The sequence below is a fragment of the Pungitius pungitius genome, chromosome 1 (genome assembly GCF_949316345.1).
Source record: "Pungitius pungitius chromosome 1, fPunPun2.1, whole genome shotgun sequence".
In the NCBI taxonomy this organism is placed as follows: Eukaryota; Metazoa; Chordata; class Actinopteri; order Perciformes; family Gasterosteidae; genus Pungitius; species Pungitius pungitius.
Window position 1 is genome coordinate 3,786,160 of NC_084900.1, and position 12,215 is coordinate 3,798,374.

Genomic DNA, 12,215 nt, shown 5'->3' on the forward strand with positions numbered 1-12,215 from the left:
GCATGTGCATAGTTTTATCTCCTCATCACGTCCCTGGGTGGGCTTGAACGACCAACCTTTCGGTTAACAGCCGAACGCGCTGACCAATTGCGCCACAGAGACCGTCGTGAGAGGCCCTTCGGTAATTAGGCACGATAGGGAGGCCGCTCCCACCAGTCAATTAAGAAATGAGTATATTTAAAAAGCATGTGCATAGTTTTATCTCCTCATCACGTCCCTGGGTGGGCTTGAACGACCAACCTTTCGGTTAACAGCCGAACGCGCTGACCAATTGCGCCACAGAGACCGTCGTGAGAGGCCCTTCGGTAATTAGGCACGATAGGGAGCCCGCTCCCACCAGTCATTTAAGAAATGAGTATACTTCAATAACATATGGCGAGTGCATATTTTTTCTCCTCAAAACGTCCCTGGGTGGGCTTGAACCACCAACCTTTCGGTTAACAGCCGAACGCGCTGACCAATTGCGCCACAGAGACCGTTAGGAGAGGCCCTTCGGTAATTAGGCACAATAGGGAGGCCGCTCCCACCAGTCATTTAAGAATTGAGTATATTTTTAAAACCATGTGCACATTTTTTTCTCCTCATCACGTCCCTGGGTGGGCTTGAACCACCATCCTTTCGGTTAACAGCCGAACGCGCTGACCAATTGCGCCACAGAGACCGTTGTGAGAGGCCCTTCCGTAATTAGGCACAATAGGGAGGCCGCTCCCACCAGTCATTTAAGAATTGAGTATATTTTTAAAACCATGTGCACATTTTTATCTCCTCAACACGTCCCTGGGTGGCCTTGAACCACCAACCTTTCGGTTAACAGCCGAACGCGCTGACCAATTGCGCCACAGAGACCGTCGTGAGAGGCCTTTCGGTAATTAAGCACAATAGGGAGGCCGCTCCCACCAGTCAATTAAGAAATTAGTATACTTCAATAACATATGGCGAGTGCATATTTTTTCTCCTCAAAACGTCCCTGGGTGGGATTGAACCACCAACCTTTCGGTTAACAGCCGAACGCGCTGACCAATTGCGCCACAGAGACCGTTAGGAGAGGCCCTTCGGTAATTAGGCACAATAGGGAGGCCGCTCCCACCAGTCAATTAAGAAATTAGTATATTTAAAAAGCATGTGCATAGTTTTATCTCCTCAAAACGTCCCTGGGTGGGCTTGAAGCACCAACCTTTCGGTTAACAGCCGAACGCGCTGACCAATTGCGCCACAGAGACCGCTAGGAGAGGCCCTTCGGTAATTAGGCACGATAGGGAGCCCGCTCCCACCAGTCATTTAAGAAATGAGTATACTTCAATAACATATGGTGAGTGCATATTTTTTCTCCTCAAAACGTCCCTGGGTGGGCTTGAACCACCAACCTTTCGGTTAACAGCCGAACGCGCTGACCAATTGCGCCACAGAGACCGTCGTGGGAGGCCCTCCGGTAATTAGGCACGATAGGGAGCCCGCTCCCACCAGTCATTTAAGAAATGAGTATACTTCAATAACATATGGTGAGTGCATATTTTTTCTCCTCAAAACGTCCCTGGGTGGGCTTGAACCACCAACCTTTCGGTTAACAGCCGAACGCGCTGACCAATTGCGCCACAGAGACCGTCGTGGGAGGCCCTTCGGTAATAAGGCACGATAGGGAGCCCGCTCCCACCAGTCATTTAAGAAATGAGTATACTTCAATAACATATGGTGAGTGCATATTTTTTCTCCTCAAAACGTCCCTGGGTGGGCTTGAACCACCAACCTTTCGGTTAACAGCCGAACGCGCTGACCAATTGCGCCACAGAGACCGTCGTGAGAGGCCCTTCGGTAATTAGGCACAATAGGGAGGCCGCTCCCACCAGTCAATTAAGAAATTAGTATATTTAAAAAGCATGTGCATAGTTTTATCTCCTCATCACGTCCCTGGGTGGGCTTGAACCACCAACCTTTCGGTTAAGAAATTAGTATACTTCAATAACATATGGCGAGTGCATATTTTTTCTCCTCAAAACGTCCCTGGGTGGGATTGAACCACCAACCTTTCGGTTAACAGCCGAACGCGCTGACCAATTGCGCCACAGAGACCGCTAGGAGAGGCCCTTCGGTAATTAGGCACGAAAGGGAGCCCGCTCCCACCAGTCATTTAAGAAATGAGTATACTTCAATAACATATGGTGAGTGCATATTTTTTCTCCTCAAAACGTCCCTGGGTGGGCTTGAACCACCAACCTTTCGGTTAACAGCCGAACGCGCTGACCAATTGCGCCACAGAGACCGTCGTGAGAGGCCCTTCGGTAATTAGGCACGATAGGGAGCCCGCTCCCACCAGTCATTTAAGAATTGAGTATATTTTTAAAACCATGTGCACATTTTTTTCTCCTCATCACGTCCCTGGGTGGGCTTGAACCACCATCCTTTCGGTTAACAGCCGAACGCGCTGACCAATTGCGCCACAGAGACCGTTGTGAGAGGCCCTTCCGTAATTAGGCACAATAGGGAGGCCGCTCCCACCAGTCATTTAAGAATTGAGTATATTTTTAAAACCATGTGCACATTTTTTTCTCCTCATCACGTCCGTGGGTGGGCTTGAACCACCATCCTTTCGGTTAACAGCCGAACGCGCTGACCAATTGCGCCACAGAGACCGTTGTGAGAGGCACTTCGGTAATAAGGCACGATAGGGAGGCCGCTCCCACCAGTCAATTAAGAAATTAGTATATTTAAAAAGCATGTGCATAGTTTTATCTCCTCAACACGTCCCTGGGTGGGCTTGAACCACCAACCTTTCGGTTAACAGCCGAACGCGCTGACCAATTGCGCCACAGAGACCGTCGTGAGAGGCCTTTCGGTAATTAAGCACAATAGGGAGGCCGCTCCCACCAGTCAATTAAGAAATTAGTATACTTCAATAACATATGGCGAGTGCATATTTTTTCTCTTCAAAACGTCCCTGGGTGGGCTTGAACCACCAACCTTTCGGTTAACAGCCGAACGCGCTGACCAATTTCGCCACAGAGACCGTCGTGGGAGGCCCTTCGGTAATTAGGCACGATAGGGAGCCCGCTCCCACCAGTCATTTAAGAAATGAGTATACTTCAATAACATATGGCGAGTGCATATTTTTTCTCCTCAAAACGTCCCTGGGTGGGCTTGAACCACCAACCTTTCGGTTAACAGCCGAACGCGCTGACCAATTGCGCCACAGAGACCGTTAGGAGAGGCCCTTCGGTAATTAGGCACAATAGGGAGGCCGCTCCCACCAGTCATTTAAGAATTGAGTATATTTTTAAAACCATGTGCACATTTTTTTCTCCTCATCACGTCCCTGGGTGGGCTTGAACCACCATCCTTTCGGTTAACAGCCGAACGCGCTGACCAATTGCGCCACAGAGACCGTTGTGAGAGGCCCTTCCGTAATTAGGCACAATAGGGAGGCCGCTCCCACCAGTCATTTAAGAATTGAGTATATTTTTAAAACCATGTGCACATTTTTATCTCCTCAACACGTCCCTGGGTGGCCTTGAACCACCAACCTTTCGGTTAACAGCCGAACGCGCTGACCAATTGCGCCACAGAGACCGTCGTGAGAGGCCTTTCGGTAATTAAGCACAATAGGGAGGCCGCTCCCACCAGTCAATTAAGAAATTAGTATATTTAAAAAGCATGTGCATAGTTTTATCTCCTCAAAACGTCCCTGGGTGGGCTTGAACCACCAACCTTTCGGTTAACAGCCGAACGCGCTGACCAATTGCGCCACAGAGACCGCTAGGAGAGGCCCTTCGGTAATTAGGCACGAAAGGGAGCCCGCTCCCACCAGTCATTTAAGAAATGAGTATACTTCAATAACATATGGTGAGTGCATATTTTTTCTCCTCAAAACGTCCCTGGGTGGGCTTGAACCACCAACCTTTCGGTTAACAGCCGAACGCGCTGACCAATTGCGCCACAGAGACCGTCGTGAGAGGCCCTTCGGTAATTAGGCACGATAGGGAGCCCGCTCCCACCAGTCATTTAAGAATTGAGTATATTTTTAAAACCATGTGCACATTTTTTTCTCCTCATCACGTCCCTGGGTGGGCTTGAACCACCATCCTTTCGGTTAACAGCCGAACGCGCTGACCAATTGCGCCACAGAGACCGTTGTGAGAGGCCCTTCCGTAATTAGGCACAATAGGGAGGCCGCTCCCACCAGTCATTTAAGAATTGAGTATATTTTTAAAACCATGTGCACATTTTTTTCTCCTCATCACGTCCGTGGGTGGGCTTGAACCACCATCCTTTCGGTTAACAGCCGAACGCGCTGACCAATTGCGCCACAGAGACCGTTGTGAGAGGCCCTTCGGTAATTAGGCACGATAGGGAGGCCGCTCCCACCAGTCAATTAAGAAATGAGTATATTTAAAAAGCATGTGCATAGTTTTATCTCCTCATCACGTCCCTGGGTGGGCTTGAACGACCAACCTTTCGGTTAACAGCCGAACGCGCTGACCAATTGCGCCACAGAGACCGTCGTGAGAGGCCCTTCGGTAATTAGGCACGATAGGGAGGCCGCTCCCACCAGTCAATTAAGAAATGAGTATATTTAAAAAGCATGTGCATAGTTTTATCTCCTCATCACGTCCCTGGGTGGGCTTGAACGACCAACCTTTCGGTTAACAGCCGAACGCGCTGACCAATTGCGCCACAGAGACCGTCGTGAGAGGCCCTTCGGTAATTAGGCACAATAGGGAGGCCGCTCCCACCAGTCATTTAAGAATTGAGTATATTTTTAAAACCATGTGCACATTTTTTTCTCCTCCTCACGTCCCTGGGTGGGCTTGAACCACCATCCTTTCGGTTAACAGCGGAACGCGCTGACCAATTGCGCCACAGAGACCGTTAGGAGAGGCCCTTCGGTAATTAGGCACAATAGGGAGGCCGCTCCCACCAGTCATTTAAGAATTGAGTATATTTTTAAAACCATGTGCACATTTTTTTCTCCTCATCACGTCCCTGGGTGGGCTTGAACCACCATCCTTTCGGTTAACAGCCGAACGCGCTGACCAATTGCGCCACAGAGACCGTTGTGAGAGGCCCTTCCGTAATTAGGCACAATAGGGAGGCCGCTCCCACCAGTCATTTAAGAATTGAGTATATTTTTAAAACCATGTGCACATTTTTTTCTCCTCATCACGTCCGTGGGTGGGCTTGAACCACCATCCTTTCGGTTAACAGCCGAACGCGCTGACCAATTGCGCCACAGAGACCGCTAGGAGAGGCCCTTCGGTAATTAGGCACGAAAGGGAGCCCGCTCCCACCAGTCATTTAAGAAATGAGTATACTTCAATAACATATGGTGAGTGCATATTTTTTCTCCTCAAAACGTCCCTGGGTGGGCTTGAACCACCAACGTTTCGGTTAACAGCCGAACGCGCTGACCAATTGCGCCACAGAGACCGTCGTGAGAGGCCCTTCGGTAATTAGGCACAATAGGGAGGCCGCTCCCACCAGTCAATTAAGAAATTAGTATATTTAAAAAGCATGTGCATAGTTTTATCTCCTCAAAACGTCCCTGGGTGGGCTTGAAGCACCAACCTTTCGGTTAACAGCCGAACGCGCTGACCAATTGCGCCACAGAGACCGTCGTGAGAGGCCCTTCGGTAATTAGGCACGATAGGGAGGCCGCTCCCACCAGTCAATTAAGAAATGAGTATATTTAAAAAGCATGTGCATAGTTTTATCTCCTCATCACGTCCCTGGGTGGGCTTGAACGACCAACCTTTCGGTTAACAGCCGAACGCGCTGACCAATTGCGCCACAGAGACCGTCGTGAGAGGCCCTTCGGTAATTAGGCACAATAGGGAGGCCGCTCCCACCAGTCATTTAAGAATTGAGTATATTTTTAAAACCATGTGCACATTTTTTTCTCCTCCTCACGTCCCTGGGTGGGCTTGAACCACCATCCTTTCGGTTAACAGCGGAACGCGCTGACCAATTGCGCCACAGAGACCGTTAGGAGAGGCCCTTCGGTAATTAGGCACAATAGGGAGGCCGCTCCCACCAGTCAATTAAGAAATTAGTATATTTAAAAAGCATGTGCATAGTTTTATCTCCTCAAAACGTCCCTGGGTGGGCTTGAACCACCAACCTTTCGGTTAACAGCCGAACGCGCTGACCAATTGCGCCACAGAGACCGCTAGGAGAGGCCCTTCGGTAATTAGGCACGAAAGGGAGCCCGCTCCCACCAGTCATTTAAGAAATGAGTATACTTCAATAACATATGGTGAGTGCATATTTTTTCTCCTCAAAACGTCCCTGGGTGGGCTTGAACCACCAACCTTTCGGTTAACAGCCGAACGCGCTGACCAATTGCGCCACAGAGACCGTCGTGAGAGGCCCTTCGGTAATTAGGCACGATAGGGAGCCCGCTCCCACCAGTCATTTAAGAATTGAGTATATTTTTAAAACCATGTGCACATTTTTTTCTCCTCATCACGTCCCTGGGTGGGCTTGAACCACCATCCTTTCGGTTAACAGCCGAACGCGCTGACCAATTGCGCCACAGAGACCGTTGTGAGAGGCCCTTCCGTAATTAGGCACAATAGGGAGGCCGCTCCCACCAGTCATTTAAGAATTGAGTATATTTTTAAAACCATGTGCACATTTTTTTCTCCTCATCACGTCCGTGGGTGGGCTTGAACCACCATCCTTTCGGTTAACAGCCGAACGCGCTGACCAATTGCGCCACAGAGACCGTTGTGAGAGGCCCTTCGGTAATTAGGCACGATAGGGAGGCCGCTCCCACCAGTCAATTAAGAAATGAGTATATTTAAAAAGCATGTGCATAGTTTTATCTCCTCATCACGTCCCTGGGTGGGCTTGAACGACCAACCTTTCGGTTAACAGCCGAACGCGCTGACCAATTGCGCCACAGAGACCGTCGTGAGAGGCCCTTCGGTAATTAGGCACGATAGGGAGGCCGCTCCCACCAGTCAATTAAGAAATGAGTATATTTAAAAAGCATGTGCATAGTTTTATCTCCTCATCACGTCCCTGGGTGGGCTTGAACGACCAACCTTTCGGTTAACAGCCGAACGCGCTGACCAATTGCGCCACAGAGACCGTCGTGAGAGGCCCTTCGGTAATTAGGCACGATAGGGAGCCCGCTCCCACCAGTCATTTAAGAAATGAGTATACTTCAATAACATATGGCGAGTGCATATTTTTTCTCCTCAAAACGTCCCTGGGTGGGCTTGAACCACCAACCTTTCGGTTAACAGCCGAACGCGCTGACCAATTGCGCCACAGAGACCGTTAGGAGAGGCCCTTCGGTAATTAGGCACAATAGGGAGGCCGCTCCCACCAGTCATTTAAGAATTGAGTATATTTTTAAAACCATGTGCACATTTTTTTCTCCTCATCACGTCCCTGGGTGGGCTTGAACCACCATCCTTTCGGTTAACAGCCGAACGCGCTGACCAATTGCGCCACAGAGACCGTTGTGAGAGGCCCTTCCGTAATTAGGCACAATAGGGAGGCCGCTCCCACCAGTCATTTAAGAATTGAGTATATTTTTAAAACCATGTGCACATTTTTATCTCCTCAACACGTCCCTGGGTGGCCTTGAACCACCAACCTTTCGGTTAACAGCCGAACGCGCTGACCAATTGCGCCACAGAGACCGTCGTGAGAGGCCTTTCGGTAATTAAGCACAATAGGGAGGCCGCTCCCACCAGTCAATTAAGAAATTAGTATACTTCAATAACATATGGCGAGTGCATATTTTTTCTCCTCAAAACGTCCCTGGGTGGGATTGAACCACCAACCTTTCGGTTAACAGCCGAACGCGCTGACCAATTGCGCCACAGAGACCGTTAGGAGAGGCCCTTCGGTAATTAGGCACAATAGGGAGGCCGCTCCCACCAGTCAATTAAGAAATTAGTATATTTAAAAAGCATGTGCATAGTTTTATCTCCTCAAAACGTCCCTGGGTGGGCTTGAAGCACCAACCTTTCGGTTAACAGCCGAACGCGCTGACCAATTGCGCCACAGAGACCGCTAGGAGAGGCCCTTCGGTAATTAGGCACGATAGGGAGCCCGCTCCCACCAGTCATTTAAGAAATGAGTATACTTCAATAACATATGGTGAGTGCATATTTTTTCTCCTCAAAACGTCCCTGGGTGGGCTTGAACCACCAACCTTTCGGTTAACAGCCGAACGCGCTGACCAATTGCGCCACAGAGACCGTCGTGGGAGGCCCTCCGGTAATTAGGCACGATAGGGAGCCCGCTCCCACCAGTCATTTAAGAAATGAGTATACTTCAATAACATATGGTGAGTGCATATTTTTTCTCCTCAAAACGTCCCTGGGTGGGCTTGAACCACCAACCTTTCGGTTAACAGCCGAACGCGCTGACCAATTGCGCCACAGAGACCGTCGTGGGAGGCCCTTCGGTAATAAGGCACGATAGGGAGCCCGCTCCCACCAGTCATTTAAGAAATGAGTATACTTCAATAACATATGGTGAGTGCATATTTTTTCTCCTCAAAACGTCCCTGGGTGGGCTTGAACCACCAACCTTTCGGTTAACAGCCGAACGCGCTGACCAATTGCGCCACAGAGACCGTCGTGAGAGGCCCTTCGGTAATTAGGCACAATAGGGAGGCCGCTCCCACCAGTCAATTAAGAAATTAGTATATTTAAAAAGCATGTGCATAGTTTTATCTCCTCATCACGTCCCTGGGTGGGCTTGAACCACCAACCTTTCGGTTAAGAAATTAGTATACTTCAATAACATATGGCGAGTGCATATTTTTTCTCCTCAAAACGTCCCTGGGTGGGATTGAACCACCAACCTTTCGGTTAACAGCCGAACGCGCTGACCAATTGCGCCACAGAGACCGTTAGGAGAGGCCCTTCGGTAATTAGGCACGATAGGGAGGCCGCTCCCACCAGTCAATTAAGAAATGAGTATATTTAAAAAGCATGTGCATAGTTTTATCTCCTCATCACGTCCCTGGGTGGGCTTGAACGACCAACCTTTCGGTTAACAGCCGAACGCGCTGACCAATTGCGCCACAGAGACCGTCGTGAGAGGCCCTTCGGTAATTAGGCACGATAGGGAGGCCGCTCCCACCAGTCAATTAAGAATTGAGTATATTTTTAAAACCATGTGCACATTTTTTTCTCCTCATCACGTCCCTGGGTGGGCTTGAACCACCATCCTTTCGGTTAACAGCCGAACGCGCTGACCAATTGCGCCACAGAGACCGTTGTGAGAGGCCCTTCCGTAATTAGGCACAATAGGGAGGCCGCTCCCACCAGTCATTTAAGAATTGAGTATATTTTTAAAACCATGTGCACATTTTTTTCTCCTCATCACGTCCGTGGGTGGGCTTGAACCACCATCCTTTCGGTTAACAGCCGAACGCGCTGACCAATTGCGCCACAGAGACCGCTAGGAGAGGCCCTTCGGTAATTAGGCACGAAAGGGAGCCCGCTCCCACCAGTCATTTAAGAAATGAGTATACTTCAATAACATATGGTGAGTGCATATTTTTTCTCCTCAAAACGTCCCTGGGTGGGCTTGAACCACCAACGTTTCGGTTAACAGCCGAACGCGCTGACCAATTGCGCCACAGAGACCGTCGTGAGAGGCCCTTCGGTAATTAGGCACAATAGGGAGGCCGCTCCCACCAGTCAATTAAGAAATTAGTATATTTAAAAAGCATGTGCATAGTTTTATCTCCTCAAAACGTCCCTGGGTGGGCTTGAAGCACCAACCTTTCGGTTAACAGCCGAACGCGCTGACCAATTGCGCCACAGAGACCGTCGTGAGAGGCCCTTCGGTAATTAGGCACGATAGGGAGGCCGCTCCCACCAGTCAATTAAGAAATGAGTATATTTAAAAAGCATGTGCATAGTTTTATCTCCTCATCACGTCCCTGGGTGGGCTTGAACGACCAACCTTTCGGTTAACAGCCGAACGCGCTGACCAATTGCGCCACAGAGACCGTCGTGAGAGGCCCTTCGGTAATTAGGCACAATAGGGAGGCCGCTCCCACCAGTCATTTAAGAATTGAGTATATTTTTAAAACCATGTGCACATTTTTTTCTCCTCCTCACGTCCCTGGGTGGGCTTGAACCACCATCCTTTCGGTTAACAGCGGAACGCGCTGACCAATTGCGCCACAGAGACCGTTAGGAGAGGCCCTTCGGTAATTAGGCACAATAGGGAGGCCGCTCCCACCAGTCAATTAAGAAATTAGTATATTTAAAAAGCATGTGCATAGTTTTATCTCCTCAAAACGTCCCTGGGTGGGCTTGAACCACCAACCTTTCGGTTAACAGCCGAACGCGCTGACCAATTGCGCCACAGAGACCGCTAGGAGAGGCCCTTCGGTAATTAGGCACGAAAGGGAGCCCGCTCCCACCAGTCATTTAAGAAATGAGTATACTTCAATAACATATGGTGAGTGCATATTTTTTCTCCTCAAAACGTCCCTGGGTGGGCTTGAACCACCAACCTTTCGGTTAACAGCCGAACGCGCTGACCAATTGCGCCACAGAGACCGTCGTGAGAGGCCCTTCGGTAATTAGGCACGATAGGGAGCCCGCTCCCACCAGTCATTTAAGAATTGAGTATATTTTTAAAACCATGTGCACATTTTTTTCTCCTCATCACGTCCCTGGGTGGGCTTGAACCACCATCCTTTCGGTTAACAGCCGAACGCGCTGACCAATTGCGCCACAGAGACCGTTGTGAGAGGCCCTTCCGTAATTAGGCACAATAGGGAGGCCGCTCCCACCAGTCATTTAAGAATTGAGTATATTTTTAAAACCATGTGCACATTTTTTTCTCCTCATCACGTCCGTGGGTGGGCTTGAACCACCATCCTTTCGGTTAACAGCCGAACGCGCTGACCAATTGCGCCACAGAGACCGTTGTGAGAGGCCCTTCGGTAATTAGGCACGATAGGGAGGCCGCTCCCACCAGTCAATTAAGAAATGAGTATATTTAAAAAGCATGTGCATAGTTTTATCTCCTCATCACGTCCCTGGGTGGGCTTGAACGACCAACCTTTCGGTTAACAGCCGAACGCGCTGACCAATTGCGCCACAGAGACCGTCGTGAGAGGCCCTTCGGTAATTAGGCACGATAGGGAGGCCGCTCCCACCAGTCAATTAAGAAATGAGTATATTTAAAAAGCATGTGCATAGTTTTATCTCCTCATCACGTCCCTGGGTGGGCTTGAACGACCAACCTTTCGGTTAACAGCCGAACGCGCTGACCAATTGCGCCACAGAGACCGTCGTGAGAGGCCCTTCGGTAATTAGGCACGATAGGGAGCCCGCTCCCACCAGTCATTTAAGAAATGAGTATACTTCAATAACATATGGCGAGTGCATATTTTTTCTCCTCAAAACGTCCCTGGGTGGGCTTGAACCACCAACCTTTCGGTTAACAGCCGAACGCGCTGACCAATTGCGCCACAGAGACCGTTAGGAGAGGCCCTTCGGTAATTAGGCACAATAGGGAGGCCGCTCCCACCAGTCATTTAAGAATTGAGTATATTTTTAAAACCATGTGCACATTTTTTTCTCCTCATCACGTCCCTGGGTGGGCTTGAACCACCATCCTTTCGGTTAACAGCCGAACGCGCTGACCAATTGCGCCACAGAGACCGTTGTGAGAGGCCCTTCCGTAATTAGGCACAATAGGGAGGCCGCTCCCACCAGTCATTTAAGAATTGAGTATATTTTTAAAACCATGTGCACATTTTTATCTCCTCAACACGTCCCTGGGTGGCCTTGAACCACCAACCTTTCGGTTAACAGCCGAACGCGCTGACCAATTGCGCCACAGAGACCGTCGTGAGAGGCCTTTCGGTAATTAAGCACAATAGGGAGGCCGCTCCCACCAGTCAATTAAGAAATTAGTATACTTCAATAACATATGGCGAGTGCATATTTTTTCTCCTCAAAACGTCCCTGGGTGGGATTGAACCACCAACCTTTCGGTTAACAGCCGAACGCGCTGACCAATTGCGCCACAGAGACCGTTAGGAGAGGCCCTTCGGTAATTAGGCACAATAGGGAGGCCGCTCCCACCAGTCAATTAAGAAATTAGTATATTTAAAAAGCATGTGCATAGTTTTATCTCCTCAAAACGTCCCTGGGTGGGCTTGAAGCACCAACCTTTCGGTTAACAGCCGAACGCGCTGACCAATTGCGCCACAGAGACCGCTAGGA

The 12,215-nt window shown here is 49.5% G+C and overlaps 33 non-coding genes across 33 annotated transcripts; all 33 read right to left on the minus strand.

Annotated features, from left to right (window-relative positions):
* Positions 1-402: 402 nt before the first annotated feature.
* On the minus strand, positions 403-476 carry trnan-guu (transfer RNA asparagine (anticodon GUU)). Its single transcript has one exon. It is a non-coding gene; the product is annotated as a tRNA-Asn (tRNA).
* A 111-nt stretch (positions 477-587) lies between these two features.
* Positions 588-661, minus strand: trnan-guu (transfer RNA asparagine (anticodon GUU)). The gene has a single exon. It is a non-coding gene; the product is annotated as a tRNA-Asn (tRNA).
* Positions 662-962: 301 nt separating this feature from the next.
* trnan-guu (transfer RNA asparagine (anticodon GUU)) lies at positions 963-1,036 on the minus strand. The gene has a single exon. It is a non-coding gene; the product is annotated as a tRNA-Asn (tRNA).
* Positions 1,037-1,336: 300 nt separating this feature from the next.
* On the minus strand, positions 1,337-1,410 carry trnan-guu (transfer RNA asparagine (anticodon GUU)). The gene has a single exon. It is a non-coding gene; the product is annotated as a tRNA-Asn (tRNA).
* A 116-nt stretch (positions 1,411-1,526) lies between these two features.
* On the minus strand, positions 1,527-1,600 carry trnan-guu (transfer RNA asparagine (anticodon GUU)). Its single transcript has one exon. It is a non-coding gene; the product is annotated as a tRNA-Asn (tRNA).
* A 116-nt stretch (positions 1,601-1,716) lies between these two features.
* On the minus strand, positions 1,717-1,790 carry trnan-guu (transfer RNA asparagine (anticodon GUU)). Its single transcript has one exon. It is a non-coding gene; the product is annotated as a tRNA-Asn (tRNA).
* Positions 1,791-1,993: 203 nt separating this feature from the next.
* On the minus strand, positions 1,994-2,067 carry trnan-guu (transfer RNA asparagine (anticodon GUU)). Its single transcript has one exon. It is a non-coding gene; the product is annotated as a tRNA-Asn (tRNA).
* A 116-nt stretch (positions 2,068-2,183) lies between these two features.
* trnan-guu (transfer RNA asparagine (anticodon GUU)) lies at positions 2,184-2,257 on the minus strand. The gene has a single exon. It is a non-coding gene; the product is annotated as a tRNA-Asn (tRNA).
* A 111-nt stretch (positions 2,258-2,368) lies between these two features.
* On the minus strand, positions 2,369-2,442 carry trnan-guu (transfer RNA asparagine (anticodon GUU)). Its single transcript has one exon. It is a non-coding gene; the product is annotated as a tRNA-Asn (tRNA).
* A 295-nt stretch (positions 2,443-2,737) lies between these two features.
* Positions 2,738-2,811, minus strand: trnan-guu (transfer RNA asparagine (anticodon GUU)). The gene has a single exon. It is a non-coding gene; the product is annotated as a tRNA-Asn (tRNA).
* Positions 2,812-3,117: 306 nt separating this feature from the next.
* Positions 3,118-3,191, minus strand: trnan-guu (transfer RNA asparagine (anticodon GUU)). Its single transcript has one exon. It is a non-coding gene; the product is annotated as a tRNA-Asn (tRNA).
* A 111-nt stretch (positions 3,192-3,302) lies between these two features.
* Positions 3,303-3,376, minus strand: trnan-guu (transfer RNA asparagine (anticodon GUU)). Its single transcript has one exon. It is a non-coding gene; the product is annotated as a tRNA-Asn (tRNA).
* Positions 3,377-3,671: 295 nt separating this feature from the next.
* On the minus strand, positions 3,672-3,745 carry trnan-guu (transfer RNA asparagine (anticodon GUU)). The gene has a single exon. It is a non-coding gene; the product is annotated as a tRNA-Asn (tRNA).
* Positions 3,746-3,861: 116 nt separating this feature from the next.
* Positions 3,862-3,935, minus strand: trnan-guu (transfer RNA asparagine (anticodon GUU)). Its single transcript has one exon. It is a non-coding gene; the product is annotated as a tRNA-Asn (tRNA).
* Positions 3,936-4,046: 111 nt separating this feature from the next.
* On the minus strand, positions 4,047-4,120 carry trnan-guu (transfer RNA asparagine (anticodon GUU)). The gene has a single exon. It is a non-coding gene; the product is annotated as a tRNA-Asn (tRNA).
* An 849-nt stretch (positions 4,121-4,969) lies between these two features.
* trnan-guu (transfer RNA asparagine (anticodon GUU)) lies at positions 4,970-5,043 on the minus strand. The gene has a single exon. It is a non-coding gene; the product is annotated as a tRNA-Asn (tRNA).
* Positions 5,044-6,081: 1,038 nt separating this feature from the next.
* On the minus strand, positions 6,082-6,155 carry trnan-guu (transfer RNA asparagine (anticodon GUU)). Its single transcript has one exon. It is a non-coding gene; the product is annotated as a tRNA-Asn (tRNA).
* Positions 6,156-6,271: 116 nt separating this feature from the next.
* Positions 6,272-6,345, minus strand: trnan-guu (transfer RNA asparagine (anticodon GUU)). Its single transcript has one exon. It is a non-coding gene; the product is annotated as a tRNA-Asn (tRNA).
* A 111-nt stretch (positions 6,346-6,456) lies between these two features.
* trnan-guu (transfer RNA asparagine (anticodon GUU)) lies at positions 6,457-6,530 on the minus strand. Its single transcript has one exon. It is a non-coding gene; the product is annotated as a tRNA-Asn (tRNA).
* Positions 6,531-7,199: 669 nt separating this feature from the next.
* trnan-guu (transfer RNA asparagine (anticodon GUU)) lies at positions 7,200-7,273 on the minus strand. Its single transcript has one exon. It is a non-coding gene; the product is annotated as a tRNA-Asn (tRNA).
* A 111-nt stretch (positions 7,274-7,384) lies between these two features.
* trnan-guu (transfer RNA asparagine (anticodon GUU)) lies at positions 7,385-7,458 on the minus strand. Its single transcript has one exon. It is a non-coding gene; the product is annotated as a tRNA-Asn (tRNA).
* Positions 7,459-7,759: 301 nt separating this feature from the next.
* Positions 7,760-7,833, minus strand: trnan-guu (transfer RNA asparagine (anticodon GUU)). Its single transcript has one exon. It is a non-coding gene; the product is annotated as a tRNA-Asn (tRNA).
* A 300-nt stretch (positions 7,834-8,133) lies between these two features.
* On the minus strand, positions 8,134-8,207 carry trnan-guu (transfer RNA asparagine (anticodon GUU)). Its single transcript has one exon. It is a non-coding gene; the product is annotated as a tRNA-Asn (tRNA).
* Positions 8,208-8,323: 116 nt separating this feature from the next.
* trnan-guu (transfer RNA asparagine (anticodon GUU)) lies at positions 8,324-8,397 on the minus strand. Its single transcript has one exon. It is a non-coding gene; the product is annotated as a tRNA-Asn (tRNA).
* A 116-nt stretch (positions 8,398-8,513) lies between these two features.
* On the minus strand, positions 8,514-8,587 carry trnan-guu (transfer RNA asparagine (anticodon GUU)). Its single transcript has one exon. It is a non-coding gene; the product is annotated as a tRNA-Asn (tRNA).
* Positions 8,588-8,790: 203 nt separating this feature from the next.
* On the minus strand, positions 8,791-8,864 carry trnan-guu (transfer RNA asparagine (anticodon GUU)). The gene has a single exon. It is a non-coding gene; the product is annotated as a tRNA-Asn (tRNA).
* A 295-nt stretch (positions 8,865-9,159) lies between these two features.
* Positions 9,160-9,233, minus strand: trnan-guu (transfer RNA asparagine (anticodon GUU)). Its single transcript has one exon. It is a non-coding gene; the product is annotated as a tRNA-Asn (tRNA).
* Positions 9,234-10,271: 1,038 nt separating this feature from the next.
* On the minus strand, positions 10,272-10,345 carry trnan-guu (transfer RNA asparagine (anticodon GUU)). The gene has a single exon. It is a non-coding gene; the product is annotated as a tRNA-Asn (tRNA).
* A 116-nt stretch (positions 10,346-10,461) lies between these two features.
* trnan-guu (transfer RNA asparagine (anticodon GUU)) lies at positions 10,462-10,535 on the minus strand. The gene has a single exon. It is a non-coding gene; the product is annotated as a tRNA-Asn (tRNA).
* Positions 10,536-10,646: 111 nt separating this feature from the next.
* trnan-guu (transfer RNA asparagine (anticodon GUU)) lies at positions 10,647-10,720 on the minus strand. The gene has a single exon. It is a non-coding gene; the product is annotated as a tRNA-Asn (tRNA).
* Positions 10,721-11,389: 669 nt separating this feature from the next.
* Positions 11,390-11,463, minus strand: trnan-guu (transfer RNA asparagine (anticodon GUU)). Its single transcript has one exon. It is a non-coding gene; the product is annotated as a tRNA-Asn (tRNA).
* A 111-nt stretch (positions 11,464-11,574) lies between these two features.
* trnan-guu (transfer RNA asparagine (anticodon GUU)) lies at positions 11,575-11,648 on the minus strand. Its single transcript has one exon. It is a non-coding gene; the product is annotated as a tRNA-Asn (tRNA).
* A 301-nt stretch (positions 11,649-11,949) lies between these two features.
* trnan-guu (transfer RNA asparagine (anticodon GUU)) lies at positions 11,950-12,023 on the minus strand. The gene has a single exon. It is a non-coding gene; the product is annotated as a tRNA-Asn (tRNA).
* Positions 12,024-12,215: the final 192 nt, after the last annotated feature.